Below are 12,243 nucleotides of genomic sequence, written 5' to 3'. Positions count from 1 at the left end.
GTGGTCACTTAGCTTTAATGCATAGTAATAAAACACTGTCATTATCCATGCACAGAAGATATGTGTATATATAATACACGCCTAAAATACAGTGTCAAATAATCAGAGTAGCAGGTGTTTTATGGTGTCTTTCTGAAGTACTAACTTTCAGCTTTCTGCTTAAAAGCTTCCCTATAGCACTCATGCACAACAGCCTCCTTTCCCCAGTCAGAAAATTAAGGAACTTTCAAATCACAATCTGGCTATTCTAGATTTTGGTCTTTTTACAAAATGGTTGTAGGAAATCAAACTACAGGGTATGGATGGCAGTGACACAGATCTCCTTTCAATATATGGCTAGGTGTATTTCATCTTTGGTACACATTTCCATTGATTGCTGAGTTCAAATTTACCTTTTAATATAATTTCTTTCTGTGATTTATGGCTGAGCTGTGTACTGAATTCCAAGTACCTGTTATTGCAATATGATATGGGCTGAATGCACACGGCAGTCTATTGATTTGTTCCAGCAACTCTGGTCAAGAAGCTCACTTCATTCATCTGAACCCCTGGCAGTGTCTTTAAAGAAATCCAGTACTTATTGAATTGAGTAAGGCTGCTTAGTGAACCCTCCTATAATTTCCTCTGTGGTGTATTATCTTACAAATACGTTTGATGAACAGATTTTTAATACAAAGTGGGTTTCATATTTTTCTCTTAAGGGTAGCAAACTCTGGTAGGCAGGTCAACAAGGTACATTCACATACTGTGAAGTAAAATATTTGTAACCAATGTAAGAAGAAAGTTTTTTTCTTATGGTTTAACTACATTGTGTATGCTGGAATAATATTAAAAACTTATAAAAAACTTACCTCAAGTACAGATTTTGATATGGAATAAAGTCTTTGTGATCTACCATCCAATACATTTGAAATCAATTACTCCCCTATGACTCCATTAGGCTTTGGAAGTAATCAATCCTGAGCATTGTGGTATTTCTGGAATGCCTTTTTTTTTTAAATGTTTCTTGTCACTGCTAGTATGATGTGTTCCTTTACCTGTATGGCTTGTAAATTAAAAAGTGTGGATTCATCTCAGGCAGCTTTTGGTTATTTTGTTTCCCGTTAAAGTTTTATGTGATAGGAGCAGCAGATTCTCTCTTGAGAGCTTTCACAATTGTTTCTATGTTACTATTCTTAAATTATTTTAATATGATAATTCCTGGGGCTTTAAATATATATATATTTATATATATATACATATAAATTTATACATATATATGTATATATGTATACATATATAAATATTTATATAATTATTATATAATAATCACATGTATAAATAGATAAATATTTTTATATATGTATTTATATCTTATTTATATATATTTATATATGTATTTATTTTTATATAAATATTTATATATTATTATTATATAATTATTATATATAGATATATAAATATTTATATATATGTATGCATATATACATATATGTGTATAAATATATATGTATATATATTTATGTATATATATTTATATATATACATATATATTTAATATTACTATAAATTTTAAGTTTAGGAAATTCCCACAATGGCTCCACAGTTCTACTAGTGATTCAACCAAACAGTTTCAGATTTGGAAAGTTTGCCATAAAGTGAAACTCAAAAACACATTTTTAAAAACAGCCTCAAACCAGTACTGGGGATTGTGGCTCAACAAAAGAGTTTTTGCCTAACATGTATGAGCTCTTAGTTTCAATGCCCAAAAAACATAAATTCAATATAATGAATCCATTGATAAATATGACTATAATTGTTCTAGAACATCACTTGAAATCGTCCCTAAAGGTAGACTTGACAACACATAAAGCAATGTCACAGTGTCCTTACTCTGATTATAAAACTGATGAGCTCTGTTCATGAATACATGTCATATATAATTTTGTATTAAAGTCAGACAAAAAAGGGCTGGTGAGATAGATCACTGGGTAAAAGACCTATATGCAAGCTTAAATATGAGTTTGAATTGCCAGGACTCAAATAAAGTCAAGGACAGTGGCATCGGTTAGTGATCTCCACTCCTCCAAGGCAAGATAGAATCAAATACAAGAGAATCCCCAAAGCATATAGTACCCCCGCTCTGGTGCACTCAACAGCACCCAGCGAAGAGTTAATCTCACAAAAAACAAGGTGGAAGGTGAAGACAGTATCTGGTGTTCTTGTATAACATTCACAGCCGGCTGTGGCACACATATGCCCACCTTCATTTACACACCAATGTGTACATACCTGTGTCTCTCTCTAGTGCGTGACATAAACATATGAATAAAACCAGAAAACACAACAAGAGTAACATACAACTGTCTTTGTCAATCAAGAATATTGTAGAGCAGAATGACACTATTCAGAACAAACACACTTCTAATTTGGCCTCTGTTTTGGTCAAGTAAATCTATTTTCTTGATAAGCATAGATTTGCAAACTTTTATCACATTTTAAAGCATATTGAATAATATCAAGAAAGTGAGACAAAATACCAAACTGAGAAATTTCTTAAAAGAAAAATATTAGGAATCAGGTGACAAAAGGAATAATGGTTAAAAATACTGAGGATTTATCTCCTGCTGGGCAGAGTAAAAGATGTCTTATGCTCATTATCTGCTTTAAGCTTCTTTGTAAGGAACCCTTGTTAAAGATAAGAAAAAAAAAAGCTGGAATTTACAGCTGGCAGATAGTCATGCTGATTTAGAAAGCCCATGTTTTAAACAAGATCCCAAATTTCTGTTCTCTCCTAGGACAGTTCCCCTGGTAGCATGGTAATGTTGCATTACATCAGTTATTAAGAAAACTGAAAGCTAGTAGACATTATCTTTTTATTCTGTTTTTCTTGACTGAAACGAATACATAAGTTGAAACTATGTCTAGCAGCTTCGTATCATATCATGGTTCCATGACTGAACAAGGAGCACCAGTGTGGCTGTCAGTGAGAATGTGAACATGGGTCACCTGGAGGAACAAACACTGAGGAGCCTGAAACAGCTCACCTTGCTTGTGGCTGGCTGGCTAGCTGGCTTTGCTGCTTATGAGTACAAAGTATTTCTCTTGTTTTAAAGTTTTACTGGTTTATTTGAGTATATTCTCCACTTGCTGCAAAATTTTAAAGTGGCATCCAATATTTACTCATAGTCAATTCTTTTCTTCTGCTAAGATGCCTATAAGTAAACATCAAAATAAAAATGTGAGAGCATTAGCGATGGCTCAGTCAACACTTAATCCCCAGTAATGAATTAGTCCATACTCAGTTTCCCTTCCAGTGGCTCAATAGGCTCTCAATCCCATGTTCAGTGGTACAGTCAACACTTAGTCCTCTTGCTTCTCGTAAGTTCTCTGCATTAAGCATAGTGTCCTATGATTTCTTCTCATGGATATTTAGGGATACTGTATTTTTAAATGACCAGTCATTTGGTAGGTTTGTTATCTGCTTCTTCAAATGTAAAGAAGAATTAAAATCAACACATACTTAAAAAAAAATTCTGTAAGTTTTTTTTGTTACATGAAACCCTAGGTTTTCAAGTCAGACATGGCAGTGAAGGTGGGACATACATAGTATGGTTTATGTCTGATTTTTTTTTTTTTTCAAAAAGACTGCCTTCCAACAACCTCTCTCAGCACCTCTGACAGCTCTCAACACATTTTCCACAAGTGTGCAGTCTCTCATTCCTGCTTCCTGCTCTCATGACTTGCTTTTTCCTCTCTCCTTGCAAAAAGGGTTTTGAAAGATAAAGACTTTTATCAAATTCATCCCCTTGTGACTAACAAGTGTGGAGGTCTAAAGAAAGGGTGACTGGCCACCACTGGAGAGACAAATGGACACTTTCATAGAATTACTGATTTATGAAATACAAAGAAGAGTGAATGGCATTGGGGGGTGTGTTTCAGTGCATGTTAAGGCTTATATTTTAACCAGTGTGTGGCTCTGTCCTCCCATCTATTCTATTCATTATCCATTCCATCATTTATTTCATTGCATAGAAGTACAGTTCTAAGGTGACCTGGCATTTATATTCTATGGCTACTAATTAGCAGGAAAACAAACAAACAAACAAAATGAAGAGAGAAGGAAAAGATGAAAGAAAGAATGAACAGAAGAGAAAAGGAAAAGAAGATAAAATAAAAGAGAAAAGAAAAGATTTGTTGATTTTGGTTGTCCCTAAAATAAAATGCAACACTGGCCTAAATAATTGTTCACAGCAATTTTCAGGGCACAATTTATATCTTTTGAATATGTCCTTTCTCTTTAGGCCTGCACTTTTCTTTGAAATCTTGTCTTAAGTGTTTGTTTTTACTCCATATTGTTTGCTCCTCTAAAGGGTACAAAAGTAAATTTTACATTAGCTCTTCACATTCCAAACTAAAATTATCTTGAGTACATTTTAATGTGCAAAAATGATGGCAAAATTAAATGAAAAATCTGGCAATTTCAAGGACAAACAGATGAAAATTCAGAAATTATGCAAAGCTTTGGTGTTTACAGTGTGTTAGCAAATTACAAATTATCCAAAGGAGAGAGAAGCCAGAGGACAAACACCGCCATTTCCCACAGACTCATACAAATGATTTTGGAAAATGAAAAGAAAAATTAGATGAGACAATAATAAAACCACAAAAGTACATTCTAGTTAATAGCCGCTCTGAAGTTAAACAGCACAGAATGCCATTTCAACTCTAAATAATATTATTTTCTAGAAAGCATTATTTATTTAGCCTTAACAAATACTATTCTGCCATTGCACAAATCCAAACTGTATCTTTATTAAAACACAGATTTGGAACTTACAGTTTATTAATTGAAATGGAAGCAGGGCTCCCCTGGTTAATGCTGTCAAGTGTGAAGGAGAGCATAGGCTGTGGTGAGATCAGTTTCATTGTACAAGCATTTTAACCTGTTGGTTGGATTTATTCCAAAATCGTTTTTTGAGGCAATTGTGAAATGGTTGTTTATTTTGTTTCTGTCTTGGTGTGTTGTTGGTATATAGGAGGTCTTACCCTATCAGTGGACTAAGAAAGAGGGGTAGGGGAAGAAGTTGGAGGGAGGATGGGACCAGGAGATAAGGAAGGGAGGCAGCAATTGGGTAGAGAGTGAATAAATTGCAAACACTACTACTACTAACAACAACAGTAAAGAATCTTATAAAGTTAGTAGATATATTATGGCTGAAGACTCTGAACACTATGTTAAATACTTGGGCATCTTTTGTGTCGATAATAGCTCATAAAAGTGATGGAAATGTCATCAGAGATGTGTATAACGTTATTTCAAGATTGTACTCATGCTTGGACCAATACTGTTATACAGGCATCTCAGTGATTGCACCTGCCCTTTAATCCTATGTATCAAAAATTGCACATGCACATCTCTAATATGTTTTTTTTATAGAAATTGTGGTACTTTTTTTTACTTTATTTTTTTTCTATTTTTTTTAATTTTTCATTAATTACACTTTATTCATTCTGCTTCCCTCCATAAGCCCCTCCCTCCTCCCCTCCCAATCCCTCCCTCCTCCCTCTGCATGCATGCCACTCCCCAAGTCCACTGATAAGAGAGGTTCTCCTCTCCTTTCTGATCTTAGTCTATCAGTTCACATCAAAAGTGGCTGCATTGTCCTCTACTATGGTCTGGTAAGGCTGCTCCCCCCTCAGGGGGAGGTGATCAAAGCAGGCCAATCAGATTATGTCAGAGGCAGTCCCTCTTCACATTACTATCTAATATGTTTTTTAAGATGATTTTGAAAAACAATAGGTTAACTCTACAGACTCGAAAGTGACAACGATAGAATACATAAGACTAACTATATTCTTTACTTGCTTAATTTTGCTGTTAAATATTTCCATCATGAATTTTAAGACAATTGGATTTTTATAGTATTAATGAACATAGTATAAAACTATTTTTTTTATTTTCAGATGATGGCACCTGTTCATTAGCTGAACAATTGAGGTAAGTTTCTCCTTCAGTTTCTCATCCACTCTTTCTCTACTTTCTACTTCTCTTCCCCTCTCTCTTCTCATCCTCTGACATGTATGACATGTTTTTCCTTCTAAGAGCAAAGAATTTTATTTGCTGTATTAATTGGGGTATTGCTTTTAACATGAGTTTTTTTTTCTGAAAGAAACCCATTAAGCATTTTAAAGTAGTACGTTTTGTCTTTCATTTTCTTCCAATTAAAACTAAGACTTAAAAATGCTGGAAAACTAGATTGTCAACAAAGAATGCTGTTTTCAGAGAAATGTTCACTTACTCAAAATATACCAAATCTCTCAATCAGCTAGAAAACTAATATATCTCATGAGAAACTATCAGAATATTTTGTAGTCTATGTATCAATAACAAAACAACCAATACTTAGTGCCATATACAATATGTTTTGTTTTTTTCTACTAATCTGTAAGACAAACAGAAACATAGTCTTAGTTTATTTCATTACCTTACAAATACGGATAATTGGTTATCAAACATTAAAACTTAGTTTCTCCATGAAGTTCCTCTTCTTTTCTGTGACCTTGGGTAAACATGATGTCATTATACTTTCATGTACCAATGAACTGGCATTGAGAGTTCTCTTCATACTGCTGGCCTTAAAGAAGACTTTACATGAGACGATTAGACTTCACTGCCTTGGAATTACCCATTTAGAATAGATTAAGGAAGAAATTTTTTTCTCTCTCTTAACCACTGCAATGAGCAGAAAAGGTTAAGCAGTAATCTATACAAAGCTCTTCCTCTCTTACCCTGAATGGCTAGACATAAAGTGAGGTGGCCAGATTAGAAGTTAGGTAGAAATAAAATAAGATGAAGTAAACATTTTTGCATAAATGTTGGCTTAGGAAAAGAAATAGAGGTTGACCATGTAGGATGCTGTGTGACACATAATTTAGGGAAAACAAATGTAGAAAATGGTTTATTACATTAGTGAATCTTTGTGATAATAAGCATGTGAATTGCCCAAGTTACCTTTCTGATGTTAGTTTTGGTGAGGTGGATCTAATGCTGAGCCAAAGTCTGAATTTCAGTTAATTTTTAAGTGATATCAAAGTCACTGCTCCAATGAACACTGAAAGGAACCATGTCAAATAATTTTCACCTTTGCATTCTCTCTCAATTAAGAACATTAATTTTCACATATTTGACTTGGGGTCATTATTTGATTTTTTAAGTGTTCTCATCTACAGAGTGACCTCCAGGACAACCAAGTCAATGTAGAGAATCTGTGTCTCAAAACAAAAAGTAGAATACAGAGTACTGGAGAAACCACAGGCAGTTTGAACTATGAATATGCAAAGAGCTTTGGGACATCTCCTGTCCAATATGAAATATGTTATGGAAAATTCAGTATTAAGAGGGACAACAGAGCCTAAAGTTAAAGAATCCAGAGACATTGAAAGGATTCCTTTATAGATTCCTTTAATATCTGCCTGGAGTCAAAGCAAAGATGCCAGACTGAACATTTACAAACTGGTTTTCTATTCATGCCTAATTCAGGATCTTCTTTCATGTACACTTTTCCTTGCAAGTAGGGAGAAGAGAAGCCAGTGATTGTGTGACTGTGCTTAGATTGCTACATCATTATTCAATGTATTCCTTAGAGACTGTGCAAAAGGCATAGAGTAAAGTCATTTTCTGAAAGATTTAGAAGACAAGAGGTTCCTGCTGTTAGCAATGGCGTATCTGAAAAGTGGAGTCCCTATAGAAGGTGGTGAATCATTTTGAATCATAAGCAGCCCATATTTCAGTTGTCCTGCTCACATGACCTAACTAGAGGGCAACATCCCACTGACCAGAACACTGTCTCTGTGAGAAGGTCAGCCAGTTTATTGCACCTTTCTCACAGAGAAAATCTTGCTCAAGGAGAATCTTGATGGTCCAGAAAGACCACAAAGAAATACAGTTCTGCCTCACTGCTTCTCAAGGCATTTCCCAGCATCTCCACAAAGAACATCTGTCTTCAGGACTATAAATCTGGTATTTTACCAGCTCTAAAGTTTCTCTATTGCTTACAAGTGGCAGGGATCAACAGCCTACTCCCATCATTTAGGGACTAACAATGTGGAAAATTGAGTGAGCTCAGTATTATTACTACTGAATTTTCTCCCTGTGAACCAGGGTTGTCTTCAAAATTTGAAGCAGATTCCAAATAAGAAAGGAGAAAGCAACAAATTGTATGAGGCAAGAAACCTGTATGTTTGCTTTCTTAATGGAGAATGGAAGCGAAACAGAGTTCTGTTATAAGTAGAACAAAGACACACATCCTATGTAGATCCAGTAAGTTCTGTTTTTAAAGTCAAGAAAAACTGCCTCCGTCTTGCTATAAATGTAAGAGAACTGACACCATAGTATATCAAGCAGGCATTTCTAAGTTGCACCAACAAAATAATTGGATACCTTGTGCAGAATCACAAGGACAGAATTCAAATTCCATGTTGCAAAACAGATGATTGTACAATCAAATAGGTGCTTTGATTAAATATATTGTATATGCAAATTTTTCATTTCCTGGAGTACTTGTATTTTGGCATGTGCATACATAATTAGAGATTTCTAATTAAAGTTCTCTTGTGGCAGAAATAGCCATATACAGTGGATTTCACATTTTACTTATTAGCCAAAAATTGTAGATTATTTTAGTTTCAATAATCAAATTGCTATCATTTCAAAGATGACTTCCCCAATTATAGATATCATTTAAAATCAAAATAGTTTTAGTTCTTTTTGAAACCTAGTTATGTGAATCTTTTACAAAATATTATGACATATCATATGTTGAATCACCTTCAATTTGGACATTCATTCAAAACAAGAAGTCGGAAAATTGGTAGTATATATAGAATATGCCTGTCAACCCTCCATTTAGCCACTCTCTTCAGGAACACTTTGGCATTTCTAGAAGTAAAACAATTTGTGAACTTAAAATGGTTTATTTGCCATCAAGACAACTAAGAATGGTACATTTTGAATAAAGACCATCCAGTTATCAAGATATTTTGACAAATTCCACCTTGTAATCAATACATTTTATTACAAACTTCATTATCAACATGGATGCTTCCATTACCATAGCATATGCAAGGCAACAGTAACTCATAACCAACTTGTGAATAGTTACTGTGTTGTGACTGAGAAGACTGAGAAAAATATGCATGATTCTCCTACAGTCACACAGGCATGATTTTCCATTTCTAGGAAATTCAAAACTTGAAAGGACTGTGCCTGCATCTTAGGTATAGCAGTGTGTGTGGCTTCCATGAAGTAATTATAACTGAATGCAATGCCAAGATCAGAAACCTCCATGTAGAATTCTTTTCTCTTTCAAAGCAAATTAATTCTCAGTAATTGAACAAATAAAACATAAATATATCACCCTTTTCCCCTGCTTACCTTCCAGCTTCCCTTTGAGGACTACAGGATCTCAAAACGCTGGATATAAAGCCAGGCACAGCAGGAGGACAGAATCTCCCTTAACTAAGCATCTTTCACCTACAGTTCTGACTTGTTCTCTTTATCTCTTGATAATTAAAGGCAAAAGGAGAATTCTTTATTGCAGCTCAAATCATCTTTGATCCACACCTCACAACAGCTCCTTGGTCTTCAGATGGTGGCTCTCTAATTTGTTCATTCTGCCATCAAATGACCTAGGCATTTTCTTTATCACTCTTTCATTACTTGAGGTTTTAGGGTATTCTGGCTTCCCTACTCCCCTAGAAACCCTGACAATTTAAAAACCTCCATGTCTGCTTTCTCTCTCCTTACAGATTTCCCAAAAATCTGTATCAACCTTCATGGCACTGCTCAGGTGTCATCCTAGCAGGATGGACTTCAGCACTTGCCCCTCCTTAATACCACACTTAATGCTCTTAAGTTACAGTGTCCTCTCTTCCTTCTGAGATCTTACCAACTACACCTTTGCAAAATACGTTTCTTTTTCCAACTCTTTTTACTAAAAGCTCAAAAGCTGAAAGTGCTATCTTAAACCAGCACACTTCCTACTAGATTCGTAGATCCTACCTGGTACAAAGTAATGTTAACTACAGGCTACATGACTGAATAAAAAAATATACCAAATGATGGAAACAAGTAAATGAACAATGTAAGTTTGACAAAAAGGATCTATTTCTCAGCTGCTGCTAGAATGATTGAATGCATGCTAAGTATGGCATTAAGTGGTTTTATTCACAGTATAATAATATACATAAGAATGTATATTATTTATATTATATTATGTATATTATTATATATAGTGTTTTCTAATGACAGTTATACATCACTGTATGGAAGTCAAGCTCTCTTAGGATTTCTATTGCTGTGGAAAGACACCATGATGATGACAACTTTTATAAAGGAAAACATTCATTTGGGGCTGGCTTACAGTTTCAGAGATTTAGCCCATTTTTGTCATGGTAGGAAGCAGGTAGACAGTTGCCAGAGAAGGAGCTGAGAGTTCCACACCCAGATCAGCAGGCAACAGAAACAAACTGTGAATTACTAAGCAGATTTCAGCTTCTGAGACCTCAAAGCCCACCTCCAGGAACCCAACAAAACTTTCTCCAAAAAGCACCACCTAGTCCAGCCAGCCCACACCTTCTAACAGTGCCCCGCCCTGTCAGGCTACTGGGGCCATTTTCATTCCAACTACCTGAAAGTTAATGCTATTAAAGAAAATTATCAGAAAATATAATGTTTTATTTTCAGCATCACAGTAAAAACAATGGCTGTCTGCATCACACTATATGAATATTTGTTATTTTAGAAATGTTAACTTTTCTCTATACATTATATAATAAAAAAGCCGTCATTTTACCCACTCCATATATGAGAAAGCTAAGGCAATCAAAATGTAAGTCACTTGCACAATATTTCAGAGAATTCTATAGACTGTCATTGTAATCTGAATATTAAACACACACACACACACACGGAGAGAGAGAAAAAGAGAGAGACAGAGACACAATAGAGACAGAGAGAGAGAGAGAGAAGGATAGAGAGAGGAACATAAGCAACTTTTTTGGACTTTGTTCTGAAATAGTGACAGCAGTATTGAATAGTTTTTAATTTATTGTTTCTGATACATTATTTTGGAGAAATTAAAAAACACATTGGTAAAAAAAAAACATTAGTACACATTTATGTTTTGAGTGGAGCTTGATCTATCTCCAGTTTCATCTGAGTAAGTTTCTTAATCACATAGCAGCAAAAGCTAAAGATCAAATAGCAAGTAGCAGATAGACCAATAACATCAGCAGATGGGGCTAAGGAAGGTCACTGAAGCAGGTGTTCCTCTGTTTTGACTGAGAGATTTGCAGACAGAGCAGAGCAGATTCTCCACACTTGAACTTAGCATTTCTCATCCCACTTCAGGCACTTCTCTACTGTGGCACAAACAATAATAACCTCTGCTGGAAATAGTTCACCTTTAAGTTATTCTCCAGGGAGTAATCTTTTAACATCCTTATCTGTTTGAGATTCTTTTCTTCCCTGTAAAAGGACGAGGTGCAGCCTACCCTAGGATAGGGAGTTTTGGAGGGTACTTGAGAAAAACATGCTTGAAACTGAGGATGGAAGAAAAAGGGGGCGACCGTCTCAAGTTCTCAGACTCTGTCCTCAATGAGCATAAACAACTTGGAAACTTACCAATATAATTTATATTACAGTGTGTCATATACTTCCCCTGGGCTAATGCCATAGGAATAAAAATTATTTGTTTTAAATCCCATGGTGATTTTTAATCAGATATATTTAAGGAGTTTCTTTTGGAATGCATTTTTTGAATTATGTTTCCTCATGAACTTGTGTTAGAGCAAGCACATGATTGAAAGCAGCCTTCCCCCAGTGCCTGGCTGACGCTTGAGATGAAGATCCCGTCTGTTGTCCCAGTGTGTTGTTAATGTGTTTTATAGAGAGATGGGTTACTAACAATAGCATGAACTTTGTTCTCTAAAGAGCCCAGCACAGATAATACGTTTTATATTCATCCATTTAAAGCAGATATTTACAGAAAACCTGAAGGGGCAACATAGCAGAAGGACATTTTAGCCAAAAATGGTATGTGCACTGAAGCTACTCTACAAAAATAAAGAAGAAAGAAAAACATTTATTTTGCTTTAAAGAGAAAAAATAATATTTTTACCCTTTTTTGTAATGGAATAAAAGTTTGTTTCCTCAAAAATTTACTTTAATTTCTAAATGAATGGAATTATTAAAATTCAGTG

General features: G+C 34.8%; 1 protein-coding gene across 35 annotated transcripts in view; it reads left to right on the top strand.

Moving 5' to 3' along the window:
- Nucleotides 1-12,243, top strand: part of Ptprd (protein tyrosine phosphatase receptor type D) — a 2,581,289-nt gene that overhangs the window by 1,403,892 nt on the left and 1,165,154 nt on the right. For all 35 annotated transcript variants that reach the window (XM_060365770.1, XM_060365741.1, XM_060365771.1 and 32 more), the window contains exon 8: nucleotides 5,947-5,980. The gene's annotated coding sequence lies outside the window, so the exon portion shown is untranslated. The remainder of the gene's footprint in view (nucleotides 1-5,946; nucleotides 5,981-12,243) is intronic.

The sequence above is a fragment of the Meriones unguiculatus genome, chromosome 12 (assembly GCF_030254825.1).
Source record: "Meriones unguiculatus strain TT.TT164.6M chromosome 12, Bangor_MerUng_6.1, whole genome shotgun sequence".
In the NCBI taxonomy this organism is placed as follows: domain Eukaryota; kingdom Metazoa; phylum Chordata; class Mammalia; order Rodentia; family Muridae; genus Meriones; species Meriones unguiculatus.
This window is presented reverse-complemented; position numbering and strand designations above follow the sequence as displayed.